Source organism: Protopterus annectens, chromosome 1.part1 (genome assembly GCF_019279795.1).
Source record: "Protopterus annectens isolate FY-2018-M chromosome 1.part1, PAN1.0, whole genome shotgun sequence".
NCBI lineage: Eukaryota > Metazoa > Chordata > Ceratodontiformes > Protopteridae > Protopterus > Protopterus annectens.
The window spans coordinates 1,097,343,309-1,097,366,509 of NC_056726.1; the positions used below are offsets into that span (position 1 = coordinate 1,097,343,309).

At 40.7% G+C, this 23,201-nt stretch overlaps 1 protein-coding gene across 1 annotated transcript in view; it reads right to left on the reverse strand.

Annotated features, from left to right (window-relative positions):
* The window catches only part of LOC122815461 (extracellular calcium-sensing receptor-like), a 399,086-nt gene that overhangs the window by 93,542 nt on the left and 282,343 nt on the right, over positions 1 to 23,201 (reverse strand). The window lies entirely within an intron of this gene.

Consider the following 23,201-nt stretch of genomic DNA (forward strand, 5'->3'; position numbering starts at 1 on the left):
CCAGCTCGAGGCAAGAGTGGAGCGACTCACGGGTGAGCCTGCCCCTCCTACGCAGCCCCCAGCACAGCCACCCTCCGTGCTGTGAAGGTGCAGTGGTGACTGCCCATGGGTGGGGATCTCAGTTCCACTGTTGCCATCTGTGGGCTCATGGGCTTGCGATTTCCAAACACTCTTCCCAGTCAATGGTGTTCACCCACCCCATGTGTCATATTCCATCCCTGTATGCATCTTGTTTGTCTTGTCTGTTTACCTCCCCAACCTACCTCCCCAAATATACCTACTTCCCCTACCCCACATTCCACTCTCACCTGAAAAAAAAAAAATGAGCAATCTGCTCCACAAAAAAAATGATGCCCCATACATAGCTGCCCATTTTGCACACATGTCCGCTGGACACATAAACTGAAATGTAATTGGCAGTACAACATACTTCATTGTCCTCACCCCTCTCTCAGGGGTGGAAGGTTTCAAATTTCCTTCCAAATTATTAGTATATACACAGCTGTTGCTGTTAAAGAAATGGGCAGCTATGGACCTTCCCTACACCTGTCCTGCACATCTTGAGCTGTTTTCCCTACTGTCTTTCCCTCTTTGTACCCCTTTTTCACCACTTTCCTATCTCCCCATTTTCTTTTCTTTCAAAGAAATGAGAGTGGGGATTAGCAGGAGTAATCACTTTTAAGCAGTAGTTAGTGGGTTTGCGCGAGTGTGCCCTTGTGTGCGCTTAGCTAAGTATTGCTAAGCGTCACGCAAACCCGCTTACAACTGCTTAACCGTGCCTTAATCACTCTGTATGTCAGGGCCCTTGTTATGCTCAGCAGCAAAATAAAATACCTCCGTTAGTCTTGAACCCCGGACCTTGGACACACAAGACTGCATGAAGTACCACTGAGCCATGGTAAACATACAAAAATTGGTGCTGCATTCAATATATCTTGCACCAGAATGAGTGAATGTAAAGGACAAATAGGAATGCCATAACACAAATCCTGTTCTGTGGAATTGTATTACATGACAGTGAAAAGAGAACCAGCCATACTAGCAGGAAATAATGTTACAGCAGCACTTTACAACCCCCACACAGTATCATAGCAGGACAAACACTAACATATCTGATTAGGGCAGAGGCCATACTTCCCAACTGTGACTACATTTCAGGCATGTCCCTGATTTTGAGACAGGTTATAGCTGTGTCCCCCTGAATCCCTCTGAAAGCTACTGACGTTAGGCAGAAAGGTGGTGAATTACACTTAATGAATAATGATAATAAGTAAGAGTTGGACACGTTGGGCAGAAAGGTGGTGAATTACACTTAATGAATAATGATAATAAGTAAGAGTTGGACACGTTGGGCAGAAAGGTGGTGAATTACCCTTAATGAGTAATGATAATAAGTAAGAGTTAGACACGTTGGGCAGAAAGGTGGTGAATTACCCTTAATGAGTAATGATAATAAGTAAGAGTTAGACACGTTGGGCAGAAAGGTGGTGAATTACACTTAATGAATAATGATAATAAGTAAGAGTTGGACAAATTGGGCAGAAAGGTGGTGAATTACACTTAATGAATAATGATAATAAGTAAGAGTTGGACACGGGCAGAAAGGTGGTGAATTACACTTAATGAATAATGATAATAAGTAAGAGTTGGACACGTTGGGCAGAAAGGTGGTGAATTACACTTAATGAATAATGATAATAAGTAAGAGTTGGACACGTTGGACAGAAAGGTGGTGAATTACACTTAATGAATAATGATAATAAGTAAGAGTTGGACACGTTGGGCAGAAAGGTGGTAAATTACACCTAATGAATAATGATAATAAGTAAGAGTTGGACACGTTGGGCAGAAAGGTGGTGAATTACACTTAATGAATAATGATAATAAGTAAGAGTTGGACACGTTGGGCAGAAAGGTGGTGAATTACACTTAATGAATAATGATAATAAGTAAGAGTTGGACACATTGGGCAGAAAGGTGGTGAATTACACTTAATGAATAATGATAATAAGTAAGAGTTGGACACGTTGGGCAGAAAGGTGGTGAATTACACTTAATGAATAATGATAATAAGTAAGAGTTGGACACGGGCAGAAAGGTGGTGAATTACACTTAATGAATAATGATAATAAGTAAGAGTTGGACATGTTGGGCAGAAAGGTGGTGAATTACACTTAATGAATAATGATAATAAGTAAGAGTTGGACATGTTGGGCAGAAAGGTGGTGAATTACACTTAATGGATAATGATAATAAGTAAGAGTTGGACACGTTGGGCAGAAAGGTGGTGAATTACACTTAATGAATAATGATAATAAGTAAGAGTTGGACATGTTGGGCAGAAAGGTGGTGAATTACACTTAATGGATAATGATAATAAGTAAGAGTTGGACACGCTGGGCAGAAAGGTGATGAATTACACTTAATGAATAATGATAATAAGTAAGAGTTGGACACGTTGGGCAGAAAGGTGGTGAATTACACTTAATGAATAATGATAATAAGTAAGAGTTGGACACGTTGGGCAGAAAGGTGGTGAATTACACTTAATGAATAATGATAATAAGTAAGAGTTGGACACGCTGGGCAGAAAGGTGGTGAATTACACTTAATGAATAATGATAATAAGTAAGAGTTGGACACGTTGGATAGAAAGGTGGTGAATTACACTTAATGAATAATGATAATAAGTAAGAGTTGGACACATTGGGCAGAAAGGTGGTGAATTACACTTAATGAATAATGATAATAAGTAAGAGTTGGACACGTTGGGCAGAAAGGTGGTGAATTACACTTAATGAATAATGATAATAAGTAAGAGTTGGACACGTTGGGCAGAAAGATGGTAAATTACACTTAATGAATAATGATAATAAGTAAGAGTTGGACACGTTGGGCAGAAAGGTGGTGAATTACACTTAATGAATAATGATAATAAGTAAGAGTTGGACACGTTGGGCAGAAAGGTGGTGAATTACACTTAATGAATAATGATAATAAGTAAGAGTTGGACATGTTGGGCAGAAAGGTGGTGAATTACACTTAATGAATAATGATAATAAGTAAGAGTTGGACACGGGCAGAAAGGTGGTGAATTACACTTAATGAATAATGATAATAAGTAAGAGTTGGACACGTTGGGCTAACGGTGAATTACACTTAATGAATAATGATAATAAGTAAGAGTTGGACATGGGCAGAAAGGTGGTGAATTACACTTACTGAATAATGATAATAAGTAAGAGTTGGACACATTGGGCAGAAAGGTGGTGAATTACACTTAATGAATAATGATAATAAGTAAGAGTTGGACACGTTGGATAGAAAGGTGGTGAATTACACTTAATGAATAATGATAATAAGTAAGAGTTGGACACGTTGGGCAGAAAGGTGGTGAATTACAATTAATGAATAATGATAATAAGTAAGAGTTGGACACGTTGGGCAGAAAGGTGGTGAATTACACTTAATGAATAATGATAATAAGTAAGAGTTGGACACGTTGGGCAGAAAGATGGTAAATTACACTTAATGAATAATGATAATAAGTAAGAGTTGGACACGTTGGGCAGAAAGGTGGTGAATTACACTTAATGAATAATGATAATAAGTAAGAGTTGGACACGTTGGGCAGAAAGGTGGTGAATTACACTTAATGAATAATGATAATAAGTAAGAGTTGGACATGTTGGGCAGAAAGGTGGTGAATTACACTTAATGAACAATGATAATAAGTAAGAGTTGGACACGGGCAGAAAGGTGGTGAATTACACTTAATGAATAATGATAATAAGCAAGAGTTGGACACGTTGGGCACAACGGTGGTGAATTACACTTAATGAATAATGATAATAAGTAAGAGTTGGACATGGGCAGAAAGGTGGTGAATTACACTTAATGAATAATGATAATAAGTAAGAGTTGGACACGTTGGGCAGAAAGGTGGTGAATTACACTTAATGAATAATGATAATAAGTAAGAGTTGGACACGTTGGGTAGAAAGGTGGTGAATTACACAATGAATAATGGTAATAAGTAAGAGTTGGACACCGCTTGTACTTCAGGAAATGTGTATTAATCCATATGCTCTGGTTCTCTCAAAGTCCCAACTTAATGTCTCTAATATTGTAAAGGTGTACCTCACTTCTACCTTCTTTTCCCTGAGTCTGTTCAAATATGTACCTGAGTGTTTGAGAGGCCTGGCAAAGGCAGAAACACACAGGCATATCAGCTATTCTGCTGTTACACACTGTGCAAATAGCTTTGGAAGGAGTTCCAGAAGCATACCCTTATGTAGGAGTACAACAATGAAATACCAAGGGATGTAGCCATGTACTGGTAGCAACCAGCTGTGACAATGCCATTGTTCCAGTGCTGAAAAGACTGGTGTGGTGCACAGACAAAGAATAACAGGCTAACCTCTGGCTACCATCTGGATAGGTCCACATTTGGGAGCTACACAGACAGACTACTTGCCTTTGTAAACTAACAGGTAAACAGCAACCCTTTAAGTCCAGCAAGATAAAGTTCACACATTAATACATAATGCTCTCTGTCCTTCTGCACCCCTACCCAAATGTATAATAAACCTATGTGTTCAGGGTCTACCAAGGATGTAGGTAGGCATACTCAGTACTGAAATTTGTCCAGTTTTCTTGAGCAGCGTGTGCTAATGTCAACACTAAAAAAGCAGAAACTGTTCAAAAGTGGCTAAATTAATATTCACATTATAGCAGTTCACAAACAGTTCATGTGCCAAATGAATACATCTCAATAACTACTTTTGTATGGCAGTTAATTGCATAAGTAGAAAAAAAACTACATACACCCATGTATCTTGCATTAGTATTTGTAGGGGTGATTACAAATCTACACTGACAACTGTGTAGTGGAAGTGGCAACATTCAGGTCTGAGTACAACATTTAAATCTCTGGCTACACCCCTAGCTTCACATATAAGAAGTATACCAACCTTCTGACTTACACAACTGTGTCCACAGCAAACAAGAATGTGCCCCACTTTGGAAAGCTGAAAGGGCTACGCCTACCTGACATAGCAATTTATAGCATTGGGTTGCTATGACAGTGAGTAGTACAATTACCACACAGCAGGCTGCATGCAATTACCAAATGGTGGCCACCAATTGGTGCAGAAGCCATCACATGCACATGTGCAGATACCTATAAAAGCAGGCTGTACCTGCTGGCCACATATGCAATCATCCCATTGCAGACGCTGAGAGAGAGAGAGAGACACACACAGAGACAGAGACAGAGAGAGAGAAAGAGAGAGAGACGCACACCCCCACCCACACCAGTGGGAAAAAAAATTAAAACAATAAAAATCTAAAATAAAGCCAAAGATACAGCAACGCGAAAACTACAAAAACATACAAAAGAAAGGTATGTAACAGATATGTATTTACTGGCATGTAGTAGATGTATTTGAAGACTACTTTACATACTTTGAAACATCAATATGTGGCAGCAGTACGTATCTATGCACAGATGCCCTGCATAACTACTGCCATGGACAAATCAGTGTGTAGCTGTGATATATGTAGCTCAGCATTAAATGTCAAACATCTGAACCATGTCATCTGTGTTCTGTACAGCAGTGTGGACAATGGCTGGTTGCTGGTATATGACATGCGGTGGTTAAACGCTGTGGGTGTGATTTGTCAGGTTTGCAGTGTCACAGCCAGTGAGGCCTGCTAAAACCACATGAGCTGAGAACACCTTTAATGCATTTTGCACAAGACTATGCAATATCATTACATAACTGTATACCTCCCACACTTCGCATAATTGATATTCCCACCATGACAGGTGGACTGTATATGTGCCTATATGTATATCTATATGTACACCAATGGATGTTTATATGTATATGTGTATATATATATATATATATATATATATATATATATATATATATATATATATACATATATATATATATATATATATATATATATATATATATATATATATATATGTGTGTGTGTGTGTGTGTATATATATATATATATATATATATATATATATATATATATATATAGAGAGAGAGAGAGAGGCAGGAAGAGACAGAGTCACATTTACTGCGACAGATGCCTGGTGACAAAGCCATGGCCTCAAGCTCAATGTCTGAAATACATTTGCATCCCTTTTGCTAAAAACTCTGTACCCATGAACTACCACATAGGTTGTAGTCAACATAACACTGACAGTGTGATAAGAGACCATGGGACACAGGTGGACAGTAGTCTCACCCTTGATAATCACAGTGCCACATGGCACACCTCATCACAAAAGCTGTGTCATCCAGGGAAAAATAGGTCAGTGTTCCCCTCACAAAACCCATTATAGAGTACAATGCCCCTTCTGGTATGTACCTCACTAGACATCTACAGCAACTGGAAAGGCCACAGACATATCTCACAAAGAGTAATACTGTCCTCAAACAGGTGCCCTATGCATACCATCTCACCAAACCACAGCTACACTGTGTTGCATACCAGCAACCCAGAGGTGACCCCTGCCAAATATACAAAGCTATGTCAAACCCAGAGCTGTTGTACATGCTCCACATAAACAGATCACTATCCCTATGAGCTACACTCACTAGGGACCTAAAACTTGTCACCACAATGGACAGAACATGCTGGAGGGATAGATTCCTATTTCAGAGACATCCCATACTGTAGAACAAACTACCTAGCAATAGCAAACAAAGCTCCTCAGTAGCACTCGTCATGAATAGTCTTGATGATTGGATGTGAGATAGGAATTACACTCCGGGAATCACCTCTGTGGCTTTGTTTGACAGGGACACATGGAACTAAATTACTTGGATGTCAAAGGCCAGGGTACCATCTGGCTAGGCTTCTATAGGCCCTAGGGCCAATAGCCTATAACCTACCTATGAACCAATACACATCCACATGTACTTGTTGCAATAATTGCTATGTGAGGTTGACTGAGTGTGATGGTGAATGTGTTGGTGAATGTGTCACAGTTGTGTTTATGTGAGATAGCTTATTGGGAAATTGTTTCTGTCATGGTATTATGTGTCCTAGCTCTGATCCCAGCAAAAGATGTGTATGCTAATGCTAGCCAGAAAAACAGTATGGCATACGGTCTGATGTAGTCCCTTTGTGTTAACTGGGCTGTGCCATTGGAGGATAAAGCAGTACATGTATGCTCATTGATTGGTACTGCTGGTGATTCAAACCCCTGTATGAACTGTAGTACTACCTGAAGCTGTAGGCCTAAACAGCACAGTATGGTGTATGTCCACATTGCTTGGAAACACTGTTTTGTGTGTTCCCTGTAGTCCTCACAGATTACATACCTCAGGCATAAGGGTTTGTAAGTACTGACACACAGTACTGTATGGTACACACATAAAGCTCATCTGGGTTGCCATACCTCTGTGTCCTGTATGTATGTCTGATGTGTGTGTGGGTATGCCTGTAACATGCCCTCGGTCATACGTGTGTTACAGGATATAAGTGGGTATCTAGCAACATGTACAGTCTAGTACAGCAGTATGCCTCCTATATTCACAAATGTGCACATATTGTAGGCAGGGGTTTTCCATCAACAACTAGTGTGGTATACAGGTAATACTGTAACTGGACTTTACAATCATTACATTGGATTACATATTTTGTTATGCATTAGCTGGATATATATCTCCTGTTGCTAGGTGGTGCATTGTGTTGCATAGAGTGTGCCATGTACTGTTGCATAGTCTTACATAGTGGTTTCTCTTTGTTGCTGTGCAGAAAATGTTTTAATATATACAGCATGTCAGGCAGTGTCAGTCAGTTGTGGGTTGAGCACTGATATGTGTTATTGAAAGTGTGTATCCTCTGACAGACAATAGTTTGCTAATTATGGCAGTTCAGTGATATTTGTACAGTAGAATGTTAAGTGTGCCACATGACTTGCTCACACATATTGTTTTCTTGTCTTCCAGGGCCATGTCCCACCATCGCAATCTTGCATACAACCGTGCAGAGGATGAGATTCTAACCAACTTTCTCATCGAACAGTACAACCTGCTCTTTTCAAGAACCAGCCAGGACCAGCATGAGCGGACTGCACTGTGGCAAGATGTTGTCCGTAGGATAAATGACATAGGCATGCATAACTGGACTTAGGAGCAGGTACAACATCACTGCAGTGATTTACTCAGACATGTCCTGCAGCGTGCCACTGATGTCCATAGGCAACAGCTTGCCACAGGTGGTGGGGTTGCCACCCATCCCCCCCTCACCAGAGTGGAAGAGCTGCTCCTGAGCCTGGGGGCTCCTGGCCAACAACTACAACAACAGCACACATGCATCATCATGGAGGCTGGAGACCCCAGCAAGTTCACATGGAGCATGCAGGTAAGTTGGCATATCTGTAAATTACTGTTACCTCTATTGTTAGATCATGCATATGTGAGATGTGTACTGTGCAGTTAGAAGATGTGGAGCTTGGTGTTGTTCAGTACTGATAATTTGGAACATGATGTGTAGGCCTGTGACGGTCAACCATTGTGCTACTGTAAGATTGCAAAGACACAGTAGCAATGCCACAGTTGTTGCCACTGACAAACTGTTTCATATCCTTGTAGGTCCCTCTGGTATGACAGTAAGGCAGCAGACCCATGCTGGTGAGTGTGTTCTACATTTAATATTGCTAATAAAATGTGCATGTCATAGGTGAGGTGTAGGCCATGTACACATGTAACATACCTATTCATAATGCATGCTGTGCATGTTTTCTGTGAGACTACGCACATCTCAGTAACGTGAGTGGCTGCCTCAAACACATGCAATACACAGAGCATCCCAAAGAATTGTGGCTACACTATAGTGGACATTGGATAGGCAGTCGATACACATGCACATGACATACACAACTCCATCATACGCAATACATTTTAATATGCTACACATGGCATATTCAGACACACGCTGTAAGGTCACACTCCAGTATCCCAAATGTCATCCACACAGCACACATAATATACCTGAGGGATAGAGGCCTATCATGGGACAGTACAACACTCTCCAACATGCAATACATTCATTTTAGGCAATGCTCCTTATTGGGCACCTTACAAACCCATGTAACAAGTGGCTGTGAAATGGTGAATGTAGCCATGGTACTGCAGTTCCGGTACAGCATGGTATGTGCCGGTCTAGCACACATTAGTAGCCTTGAGTGACCGCATGATGCTGCATGATGATGGCTCATGGTACTACACCCCATCCAGTTACAGTGACCACAGTGCCACACATAGCATTAACTGCAATGCACCTCAATGTTGTGTGGGTGCAAACATATGCACCGATACACAATATGCATAGCAATCACCATTTGTACAAAGTGACACATATATGTCATGTAATGCTATTGAGTGTATAGATCACATGACACACACTGTATATATGTGAAGTTTAACGTTGCAGTTGTGTTGTAGCATGCCATGTCATGGCTGGCACTGGCATGTCCACAATATGTCCTACACTCACCATAACCACTGTACAATGGCTATGTTGAGCAATGGTATTCCATCAGGTATACATGCACCACTCATCCCGTGTGTATACATAGCATGCATGTGCTAAACCCTGTATCCACAATCATCTGCTAAAGACACAGATGCACTAATGAGAAATGGATATCTATGTGACACAAAGTACACATCCAGCCATGGTATGTATACCTGTGAGTGATGGTGCACAAGACATTGCAGAGCTTTTAAGACTTGCACAGCAATTTTGTTTCCATGTACACATTGTGTACACATTGTGTTCCAGGGTGAGACCGATCACTGAACAACAACACACATGCATCAAAGCCATGTATACAGTTATTAGCAAGGGCTGTCTACACCCACACTGCATGCTGTTGAGCAACACATGTCCTGCATGCTGACACGTGTGATATAACTGTTTGCCTTGTGATACTGTACCCCACCATCACCCGCTATTGAGTATGTTCTGGATTGCTGGTGGTGTGTGTGTGTGTGTGTGTGTGTGTGTGTGTGTGTGTGTGTGTGTGTGTGTGTGTGTGTGTGTGTGTGTGTCTGTTTCAGTGAGGAGTGCATTTGTGTGCATGTGTGCATTGTGTGCATGTGTTCATGTGTGCATGTGTTCATGTGTTTATGTGTGCATGTGTGCATGTGTGCATGTGTGCATGTGTTCATGTGTTCATGTGTTCATGTGTGCATGTTTGCATGTGTGCATGTGTGCATGTGTTCATGTGTGCATGTGTGCATTAGTTCATGTGTGCATGTGTTCATGTGTGCTGACATCATGTACAGGTCGTAAAGTGTGTTTCCTGTCTTCCTCTCACAGGTGCTGACTTTGGGCTGGTTCAATGCAGCGGGCAAACCAATGTAGCTGAGCAAAATAGTGATGATGATGATAGGTGTGTTGAGGCACAGGCATGTTTGCCAGGGTCTGTCATTGGGCCGCCAATCGACAGTACACAAGTGTCCACACCATCCATGCACACAGTCATACTGCCAATACATCCATCACCAGTGCCCTTAGCTGAGGGACAGCATACAGCCAGCATTGGCCAGGACAGTGTGGTATCCATGGCACATGCATCCCAACACAGCAGCCATACCCAGATGTCTGCAAGGGTACCACATAGGCAGATGTCCAGGGGTTCTCAATGGAGCACTGCTGCTCATCATGCCACTGGCAGAAGTGCCACAGGTCAGACAACGTCACACATGTTCCAGGCTGTCATGGAGGCACAGGCACGTATGGAACGGTACACCAGCAGGGACTAATGGCACAGAGGGCACACAACACTGTCATAATTGACAGTATCCGTGACCTAGCAGGTGCCATCTGTCATTACACGCAGGTCACAGATAGACATTGGAGAGAGACATTAGATGTCATCTGCAATGTCATGTCCATGTGTCAGAACAGTGCAGGACGGTTGAGTCATCGACATGGACGTATGCCAGCAACTTCAGCAGCTGGCAGTCGCCACGGACGTCCCACAAGTCACAGCCACTCCCATAGTGCCAGTACCAGCCCCAGCACTGTTGTGGGTGGACTGTAGATAGAACGTCCTAGAAGACCATGTGCACGTGGCTCTGGACAGTCCCAGCAGGGACCTGGGTCCAGTGTACATCCATCTACCTCTGGGGATAGTACCCAGTCTGGTTTAGTACCTGATAGTGTCAGTAGCACCCCTGCCAGGCACAGGTACCTTATCAGTGGCCAAAGACAGTTATCTGTAAAGCCTGGCAGGTACAGTCTGTGGCTGTCCCACAAATACCCATATATGGCAGCCATATGGTGGAACTGTGTGCATGCAGACACACATGCACAGGAACCAGACACCTAGGGCTAACACATACCCGCACACATTACATCAACATTGGCCCATAGCAGTACTCTTGACCCTCACACACGCACACACACACACACACACACACACACACACACACACACACACACACACACACACATTGATTGGATGGCTCACTGTAGCCCTCTGGCAAACCAACAACACACCCTGTGCATATGATGAAACCTGTGCCACCTCCTGTCATCTGTAACATCGATGCAGGAACAGGCTACCATGGTGCTGATGCACAGGGTGACTTTATAGCAGTACAGCAATGTTACCATGTTGTCAGCAGTAGTGTGTAATGATATGCTTGAAGGTGTAGCTGAGCAGGCATGATGCATTAAAGCTTTGGTTGTCATTGTAGTATTGTATACACCAGTGTTAGTTAAAACAGTGTATTGTCCACCCACGTGCCACTTGGCTGATGTGTGTAGTATTGGCAGCATGTGTTAGAGAGTGGACAGTATGTGTGGGATGTGTGTAGCACAGATTTGCAGGTGTACATTTGTGGACATGGTGGAGGTGCACTCTCTGCATGTACATGCATAGTGGACACATGGGCAGGGTGACATGCCCTGTATTACACAGTAACACTACATAGTTTCTATTGGTGGCCAGTATGCATTGTACTACACACATTTCGGAACCTGACTACACATGTGTGTATAACATGGTTTGACACTGTGCTGTGGGTGATACTGTTACTATCTGTCATTGTTCTGCATTCTGGTAGTATACATAACTTCAACAGCCTGACCATAACCAATTGTTAGATGATGTCTTCACAACTGACACACAGCTGTAGGACACACAGCAAAATTTGCATCCTTCAGGTACTATACTATGCCAGTAACCAGTGGTATTCACCTGCACCCATTACTGAGACCACTCCTGTCTGGCATATAGCTCTCTTAGGTACGAACAATCACAGTAGGGATATGTCCGTCCACATCTGGTAATGCATACTGTGGCCTATAATGCATTCTCCAGATGACACACACATCTTCCACAAGGGTACCATACAGACAGATAACTGTTGTCAAATCCATGCTGTAAAGCAATTATCCAGACTATGAATAGTTATCCACCTTTACGGAACATAGTATCCCCACAGTACCACATAGGTAGTAGCCACCAACATGATGAACAGGTACCAATGTGTGCATGCAACCAAGTGTTACGTCATCTCTCCTTTAATAATCACATTTCCTAAGTTTTTTTGAAATGCCTCGGTGGATCACATAAGCAATAAGGGGTTTGCATCCATATCCACAAAGGTTGTTGTACACCTATAATGAATAGCCATTATTGACAGACTTTGCTGCATTAGAACCGGTCTAACATATACCTCGGCCATAAACCTTCACTCACACAATTCAATAGAAACCGTAATGAGTGTGTGTGTGACATGGATGACCTAGGCCAGGGATCACTGCAGTGGCTGGCCTTGTCACAAGCATACAGATGTGACCTAAGGTCTGGGAAGCAGCAGCACAGTCTGGCAAGGATGACAGCTGTGTTCTTGGAGAAAGCAGGGTTCCCACACATGCAATCATTGAGGTAACATGTACATATATGTATTTGACACACAGCTAGCTCACATGTGCAATGCATACTGATATGTCATACAGTAGTAAAAGCAAAACCCACAGCACATTGACCAACAGTGCCGCACACACTCACCGAGTGCAGGATTCAAACCCCTTCCTAACTACTTCATAGAGCAGTACACATTAACACTGCATGCTATACACATTACTAGGATGTTTGTTTTCCACAGGTATATTTGATGGTAACATCATCAGACTTGACAAAGATAAGTATACCACTTGTAAGGTGTTCTACAAGATGGTTTCTCTTCTTCAAGGTTATTACACACAAGTATCATGTGCAGGATTCAAACCCCTATCTAAATGGTTTATGACACTACAGGGGTACACATTTATACAACACGCTATACATATTACTGTGAGTGCTCTTTTCCACAGGTATGTTTGAAGGATGGTGACATCATCAGACCTGACAAAGATTAGTATACCACTTTTAAAGTGTATGAGTACTCTCCAAAAAGGCTGCTCCTTTCCAAGGAGATCAAACACAAACAGACACACTCTTGTCAAGTGCAGGATTCAAACCCCTACTTAACTGGTTTATGATACTACAGGCGTATGCATTTCTACAACACGCTACACACATTCCTGTGAGCTCTATTTTCCACAGGTATATTTGTAGGTTGGTGACATCATCAGACTAGACAAAGTGGGTTACATTAGGTGACATTGGGTGGGCTACATAGAAGGAGTGTCTAAACACTTTGGCCATGTGATCATCAAAGGAGAGTGTACTATCTAACTGTGTCCCCAGGGCCTTCATGACTTTCTCCATACATACTGGAGTACCACCTATGTGGTAATTTGTTTGCACTTTGTTTTAGCCAAAGGGGATAACTATGCATTCTTTGCCATTCTTCTTGGGGCATTGTTTTGACACCAGGTATCTGTCTCAGTAAGCCCCTTCTGGAGGATGTGTGTGTCAGCCATAGAGTCGATTATGGACCACAGTTAGCAGTCATCTGCAAACCTGTTCAGCCATACTCCTCCCATGCTTGCCTGTACCTCTGAACAGTGTCTACTGAACAGGTGGGGTCCCAGGGCCAGGACCTGTGGGATGTCATTTGTGACTGTCTTAGAGTTGGACATGGCACCCACAACTCTGAACATGTGTGTTGGATCTCTGAGCCACTTGGACACACATCCTGTGACATAGCTGTTGATGTTCAGGCTGATAAGTGTGTCCATGATGACGGAGTGGGGAATGGGGTAAAAAGTCCTTAGTGAGGTCCAGGCGGGCTGTGTGGACTACTTTCACCTCCATCTATGTCCTTGGTAACTGTTTGTTGTAAGTCAATTATGTTTAGCAGGTAGGGTCTGCCTTTAACAAGGTGGGGTTGTGTAGATTCCAGTGTCTGGAGGTCCCCGATGTCACTGTTTATAGGTTCCATGACATTTTGCTCAATAACTTTGTAGACCAGGCTGAGTAGACGTATAGGGCAATGGTTTCCAGGTTCTGTTGTGGCAACCTCTTTGTGGGGCTGGATGATTGTTGGTGTATGCCATTCTTTGGGTACATACCCTGTGGTACGATTGAGTCTTGCCAGTGACTGTAGGTGAGGGTGTGGTTCCTTTTGTGCCTAGTGTAAGACATAGCCTGGGACACCATCCAGTCCCATTGATGCTGTGTTCTTGGCTTTGGAGAGGGCTGTCCTTACCTGCATGTCCATGATGTCTGGGGCTCTGCATCCTTCTGTGATGGACACAGGCCCTTTTGGGGGTGATGGGGGGAAATTTGCATTGAACTTGTCCCCCAGGATGTGGACAATGAAAGTTGGTTCAGTTTATTCCTTGCCATTTGTCAGTAGCTGACAGCATATTTGGAAGTTGACACCTACATGTCTGGTATAGCTACCACAGGCTTTGTGGTTGTCATTCTTACAGTTCTTGGCAATTTGTCTTTTGAAAGTGTCGTTGAATTATTTTATGAGCGATCATTGCTTCTTCCTAATAATGCTCAGTGATGCCTTTCCTTTAGTGAAGTTGGCTCTATCAGGTATTAGTTTCGTCCTTCTGTTGTCTAGCTTATTTATGGGCAATGACCACCAGATTGTTTTCTTATTTATTTGTGATGTCTTGATCCATGCATCCCTGTAGATGCTCATAGGATTCACTTGTAACTGATTTGGCAGTTTGTATACCATTATCCTACAGCAAGGGGTCTTTGGAACGTTCCACTTTTGTCTTGGGACATGTGCAGTTTGCTTTTGAAAATGTCTTCACGGTGGTTTCATTTACTGGGTGTGGGGGCGGGATGTGGATGTCCAGTGTGATTACTTTATGATCTGATATTACCAGTGAGGGCTTTATCTCTGTTGTGGAACACTGGTACCCCATGTTGGTGATGATCATGTCCAGTAGGGTGTCACCTCTAGTGGGCATGGTGGCCAGCTGTTCCATGGTGTTAGAGCTTTTAAACTCTAGGAAGCATTGGGCAAAGGACGTTGTACACAAGTAATTCTCACACTCACTATTTGGGTAGTTGTAATCACCTCATATAATGGTGTTTGATAGGACCTCTATATTTTCCACTGTTTTCAGGAATACTGAGTGAGGTTCCTGTGACAAGGTAGGTGATCTGTAGCAGGCTACAATCTGATGAGCATCTTTGCCCAATGTTAGTTGCACTTGCATGGTCTCCAAGGACTCATGCTGTGCCACTAACCTGAAGGTATGGGTATCCATATGGTCAATGGGTACACCCCTTCCTTTTGTATTTCACTCGTGGTTTTGGGTAGGAAGGTAAGGGAGATTGTGAGTGTTTTACGTGCAGCATGTCCAACAGCTCTGCGTATGACATAGCTTTGTATGTTAGGCAGTAAACACATCTGAGTAGGTGATATGCAAGGGAGTGCAGATGGAGCATTTTGAGATGGTCTGTGTATGGCATGTATTTTTGGCTGCTAATGCTCTTTGTGAGGTATTGCTGCAGGCTTTACAGTTGTTGTAGTTATCTTGTGAGGTACATAGCAAAAGTGGCATTGCACTCTATTATAGTTCTAGTGAGTGATGAGTAGTGGGGAACAATGTCCTCTTCTATCCTGCATGAGGCACATTTTGTGATGAGGTGTGCCACATAGCAGGGTTTCCTGACTACTGTGGGGATGTGATTATCAGAGTTGTGTCCAGTGTACGCCTGTGACCCAAGGTCCCTTGTCACACTTTCAGTGTTAAGTATACTACTGCCTATGTTGTAGTTCTTGGCTACAGAGGTTTGAACAAAGGGGATGACAATGCACCTTTTGCCATTGAGCTAGAGCCCATGGCTTTAACAACAGCCATCTGTCTCAGTGAGGCCCTTTTGTAGGATGTCCACATCTTTAGTGTTTACAATTATGGCTTCTAGTTTGCAGTCCTCTGGTAACATCTGTAGCCACAGACCTTCCATGTTAAAGTTTACTTGAGGGAAGTAGATACTAAACAGGACAAGGCACTGGACTGGACCTTGTGGTACTGCACTCATCACTGGTCCAAAGTCATATTTGGAGTCTGCTACTTTCACAGTGTGTGTTCTGTCAGTAAGCCAGTTGGCAACCCATCTTGTGACATTGCAATTTATACCTAGTTTAGTGGGTTTATCTATATTTCCAGAGTGTGGGTGGTGTTGTAAGCCGTGGCAGGATCAACATAGGCTGTGTGAACCACCTTACCCTTGTTGACGGTTCTGTTGACTGCTTCAATGTCATCTATCAGGTTTAGGTGACATGATCTGCATTTTACAAACCCAGCATGGTTGTGGTCCAGGGTTTGGGGATTACAAATGTAATTGTTTGGGGATTACAAATGTAATTGTTTATATGTTATATGATTATACATTCCATGGCCTTGAAGAGCGGGCTCGTCAGGCTGATGGGGTGCTAGTTTCTGGGGTCCGTGGTGTCTCCACCCTTGTGTAGTGAAACAAGTTTACCAACAAACAAAATCAGCAAAATCAGCAACCACCAGTTCCTTCAGTGTCTTGGGAACCCGTTCTCCAACCAGCAATAGCAGAAATCCTGGAAATCTAAACAAAACGCCAGGCAACCAAAAAGCGATAAAAAACAATAAAATCTATTTAATGACATCCAATGTAACATCCAAGTTAAGCGCTTTCACTTACATCACAGTAAGCTTCATCAGAACTAAGAAACTCTAACTGACATACATTTAAATAACTTATTTGGCGCCAAAAAATATTTGGCGCCAAAAAATACAACTGCAACAATCATTTAAAGTGATACAGTAAAAACTATAATATACAATTATACTGTGTCTGTGACTTATCTATAATGTCCTATAATATCTTGATAAAACTTATGCAAAATCACGTAAGTCATTAAAAATCAAATGAACTATTTAAAATAAACTGTTTAAAAATCAAATGAACTAATATAAAAATCAATTCAAAGCTAACAAAGGTTTAATGGATATAAAATCATTGAGTCCAGGTGGGGTAGAGGCATCAGTATATATTTGCCATAGTAATTCTTTGTAGGATAATAATCCCTTAAAATTACCCCCCTAGAGTCTATTAGTACATTGTCCAATATTGCAAATTTGAAAAAAATGCCCTCCACCACACTTTTTTATATGCCTATATAAGGCATTATTAACGTCCTTAGTTTTAATACTGTAAAGATGTGAATAAATGCGTTTATTAAATTTTCTTTCTGTTTTGCCTATATAATATTCCGAACAAGCCATACATTTAGCAATATATATAAGCATTTTTGTTTGACAATTTCCATGCTTGAATCTAGTTTCTGTTTGAGTGACATTATCTAATATAATCTTTTGAACCTGATATATAGAACTGCACTGTCTACACGCAGCACATCTGATTGTGTGCTTGTTATTGTCTACCCTACACCAAATCTCTCTTTCTAAGTAACTCTTGATATTCTTTCCCACTTTATTCAGAAACTGGGGGGCCACTACCCACACTGAAGCAATGTCTCGATCTGCAAGAATAATATTCCAATTATTTTTAAATATCTTCATAATTTTGCCTAAATATGGACCATATTCCAAAATACACACTCTCTTGAAAGTAGTGTCATCTTTAATCATTCCATCAGTGTAATTATGAGCTATATTACTCTTATAAATCGTTGTGTTATATTTATGGTTGAAACCTAATAAAGGTTTGTACTTACCACCCCATTCACTAATGACGTAATTACTAACTTTAGACATCAAACCACTATCATAGCCTCTTTCCTTAAATAATGACGTGATGTAAAATACCTCTTCCAACATCTCCTGATAGTCTGATGTCATCCTTATTGCACGAATAAGTTGCCCTTTATATATATTGAGAAATTGTTTTTTAGGATGATTACTTGAATATTCTAGATAACTATTTGAAAAAGTATTTTTCCGATATATTCTAGATTTAAATATATTCTCACATTTAGAAACAAAAGTATCTAGATAAGGGACAACACTATAGTTCTTGGAAAAAGTAAATTTAAGATAACTACTACTCTGATTTATAAAATCCAAAAATAGTTCTAATGCTGATTCACTACCTTCCCATAAGATATAGATGTCATCCAGGTACCTAGCATAATATCTCACATTTTTCATATATGCACTTGAAAATACCTGGGTCTCCTCCCAGTCTAGCATAACTAGGTTCGCGTATATGGGAGCACAAGCTGCTCCCATAGCTACGCCCCTAGTTTGTCTGAAAAATTCTCCTTCATAAAAAATGTAGTTGTAGTCAAGTACCAAAGACATCATATCTATCAAAAGGCAGTTGGTGTCCCAATCAATATCAGCATGTCTACTAATGCTGTTAGCAAAGGCATCCAAACCTTTTGCTTTGGGTATACTAGAAAAGAGGTTGATGACATCTATCGACACAAACAATAACTCTTCTTTACATAAATATATGGGATAATTTTTTAAGAAGTCCCATGAGTCCTTAGCAAGGTGGGGCACTTTTCCATAAATATGCTTAAGAGATACATCTATAACAGATCCTAGGGGAAAAGTTTTCGATCTACTACCTGATATTATAGGTCTGAAGGGTGGGTCCTCTATACTTTTATGAATTTTAGGAATTCCAACTATGGAAGCCAAAGTTGGATGCTCAACTTTAATAAATTTATAGGTAGTTTCTGTAATCCTTTTATCTATAAGAAACTCTTCGATACAGATATCAATCCTTTTATAACCAATATTGATCTCATTAAGTGAAACTGTCTGATAATTACCTGATGTATGTAACATATCATGTATTTTGGAACAGTAAATCAAACTGTTGTAAATAACTATGCCTCCCCCTTTGTCGGGTTTCATGACCCTAATATTTCTATCTTTCCTAAGTTCCTGAAGTGCTTTATTTTCCTGTTCAGACAAATTGTAACTAGGTTTCATTTCAGACCTACTGATCTTGTTTTTCAACTGATAAATCTGTTGTGTAACAAGTTTGTCATAAATTGAAATATTAGGGTGCACTGGAGGCATAAAAGTACTTTTCTTCCTCAGATCTTGTGATACTGGGTTATAATTAGTGTTTTTTGGACTATGTGTATCTTGAAACATGATAGCCAAATTGAGCTTCCTAGTATATTTCTTTGCTTCACAAATGGTGTCAACTAAATGAAATGTAATAACAGGAATATATTTCATGCCTTTAGACAACAGATCAAAATGTGAAACGTTAAACACAAGGTCAGTATAATTATAGATGTTGAAATTCTCTTCCCTCTTAACTACACTAGGGTTACAAATCTTTGCCTTCTTTCTTCCCTCCATGACATGTCCCTGTTGTATTGATGTTGTCTCATGGATTGCTCTCCAAATTGTTGTTGGGGTTGCGGATCGTTGAATAGATCCTGTTTCCCCCAATTTCTCCCCCCATTCCAGTCCTTCCTTTTCCCCCTGTAATCCCTTGCTAAAAAACGAGAGTTGTCTTGTCTATCAAGTGTGGTATTACCCAAACCATTTGTTTGGCATGACTGGTAACATATAAGGACTCCCTGTTTCTGTCCCATAGATATGCTCTACCTTTATTATACTGCTCTATATCCCGAAGAAGTTTCTTAGTCTTACAGGCATAGAATTTCTTAACAAAATTTTCAGCATCGCTAAACTGTTTAACATATAAATTTTCCCATTGGGGAAACAACAAATAATTTTGTATCACATCATTTACTTCTTCCACTTCCTGAATCAATCTAGCTAATTTTCCATCATTTAATTTAATTAATGATTGCGTGAATTTAATACCACAATCATCAAAAAAAACATTTAGTTCCTTTATAATAGAGTCAGTTAGAACTATTCCCATAGGATATTTATGAAACCTTAGTCCCATAGGGACAATTTTAGAATCAATACATTTTGTTAAATACGCATTGTCTAATTTAATACTATTAATAGTGCACAATGTCTTACCCAAGGAGTAAATAATGTCCTTAAGGGTCCCCTTGGGTAAAATGGGACCTTCAGTCTCATTTTTAGCATTCCTGTTGTCAAAGATACAATTGTTGTCCAAAAACACTTTTAGTAAGTCATTAGAATGTCCACAACCTTTGAAACTAGGAACCTGTGTGCCCGATCTAATAATAGTCCCATTAGTACTATAAACGCCACTATTTATATCAGTATATGTCAATTTAGGTTTCATTTTCTTGGGTTTGGCTCCCACTCATTTAGCCTCTTCTTCCGTGTCCCCAAACGAAAAGTCGAAAGTGAAATCTGCAATACCCAGCTTGCTACTGTTGCGTTGCTCAGTAGTCTGAAAAGTGGCTGGGAGATCTATTGATTTGTTATCAGTTCCCTGTCCATTAGGGATTCCTGTAGAATGAATAGTGTAGTTAGGTATTTCTTGAGTATCATCCATACTATCATTAAACTCTCCCAAAATATTAGGAGGTGAAATACCACTTGCAGAGTCACTCAATGGCAGGCGTTGTAATGTAGGCTTGTTCGGAACATCATTACTCGCTTTCATAAGTATGTTGCCATAGTTTGTCAAAAGCAAAGAGAGTCTGCTTACTTTCTCCCGCAGTTCAGCTAGCTCAGCCTGTACTAGAGCTATACTAGTTTTCTCAGAACTGGGTTGTGTGCTGGGGGACTTGTCCCGATCAGACTCCATGAATAGGAACTGGTGAAAAAAACAAAAAGCCGTTCAATGAAACAAGTTTACCAAAGAACAAAATCAGCAAAACCAGCAACCACCAGTTTCTTCAGTGTCTTGGGAACCCATTCTCCAACCAGCAATAGCAGAAGTCCTGGAAATCTAAACAAAACGCCAGGCAACCAAAAAGCGATAAAAAACAATAAAATCTATTTAATGACATCCAATGTAACATCCAAGTTAAGCGCTTTCACTTACATCACAGTAAGCTTTATCAGAACTACGAAACTCTAACTGACATACATTTAAATAACTTATTTGGCGCCAAAAAATACAAAGGCAACAATCATTTAAAGTGATACAGTAAAAACTATAATATACAATTATACTGTGTCTGTGACTTATCTATAATGTCCTATAATATCTTGATAAAACTTGTGCAAAATCACGTAAGTCATTAAAAATCAAATAAACTATTTAAAATAAACTGTTTAAAAATCAACTGTTTAAAAATCAAATGAACTAATATAAAAATCTATTCAAAGCTAACAAAGGTTTAATGGATATAAAATCAATGAGTCCCTTGTGTAGTGGGATAACCGTCTCTGTGCACCATTCAACAGGCACAAAGCATGTGGTGAGGCTATGACTGCACATTGGGTGCCTGTTAGTTCTGTGGTTTGTATGGGACACAGCCTGTGAAGTTATCTGGTCCCATGGCTGCTGTGATACTGGCTTTGGAGACTGTTTTTTACCTGTGCAGCCGTGATGACAGCAAACTTGCAGTCTTCCATTATAGAGGTGTGCTCTTTCGTGGGTGAGAGGGGGGTACAGTTAACAGTGATCCTATCTGCCAGGATGCTGGCAATATCAGTTTGGTCTGTATATGTACTGCCATTGAGCTGTAACTCAGTACAGATCTGAGTGTCACCATGACATGGACCTGTCTGGCAGAGAACTCCTGAGTAGACAGTATGCAACAGAGTACAGATTGGGATACATTCAGTCTTGTTGCATGGGGCAACTGTTTGAGGCCAGTAATCCTCTTGTTAGGGTACTTCATTGGTCTTTCTGGCTGTTGAACGTGCCTAGTCTGATTCATCGCAAGTGTGTTGTGGTACTCTCTGACGGGTCTGATGACTGATGAGCACTGAGAACCTCCTTTGACCTACATGCACAGACCTTGGCAGTTTATGTGAACACATAGCATGATTTTCTGACAACTTTGTGAATGTGTTTCTGGAAGTAGAGATGTCTATCCACATTTGTCCATAGATCCCTTATTATCACCTCCGTATTTGGCATGTGTGTGAGCATTAACAACACCATTAAATCAGTTAACAAAAAAAATCGGTACTCTCTACAGAATTAAACCCTTTCTTACCCCATCTGCTAGAAAAACTGTGGCCCAGAGCCACCTGATCTCCACCCTTTTCTATGCCTCTGCTATATATACAAACTTGTCTAAAAACAACATCACCAAACTTTCTACCTGCTACAATAGTATTACTAGATTCATTACTGCTACCCCTTTTAGAACCCACCATTGTATTAACCTCAAGCAACTAGATTGGTTAGAACTCTACAACCACTTACTCTATCAACAATTAATTATCATTCATAAGACCCTTTTTTACCCAGATGCTACCCCTAGCCTTACAAAACTGATTTCACCTTATAAAAACCTAGCCACACTACGATCGGCTAATAAACTCCTTGTAGCCTTAACCAAATCAAAGAATAAAGCTGGGGACTCATTATTTTCAAATGCTGTCAGGAAAATCTGGAATCAACTACCTCAGGAAATAGCAAACCTAGACTCTACATCCCTTTTCAAAAGACATATCAAAGAACATCTCAAAACTCAATGGTTATGTCCTTGTACTAATCCTGACTGAAATTACTCCTCCACTACTCCCAACTTCCCCCCTTTTTTCCCAACTTTCCCACTACAAAACTAATTTTTACTGTAGACAGATTTATCTTTGAGATTGTCTCGAACATTTTTTTCTCTTTTTCTCTAGTACATCTTGAATGTTATTTTAGTATCTAACTGCAGAATGTTGCTTACCTTGTAATTTTATTGTTAACCAACTATTTTTCTGAAAGATTATGGTTTTGCTTTTTTGGTTTTTTG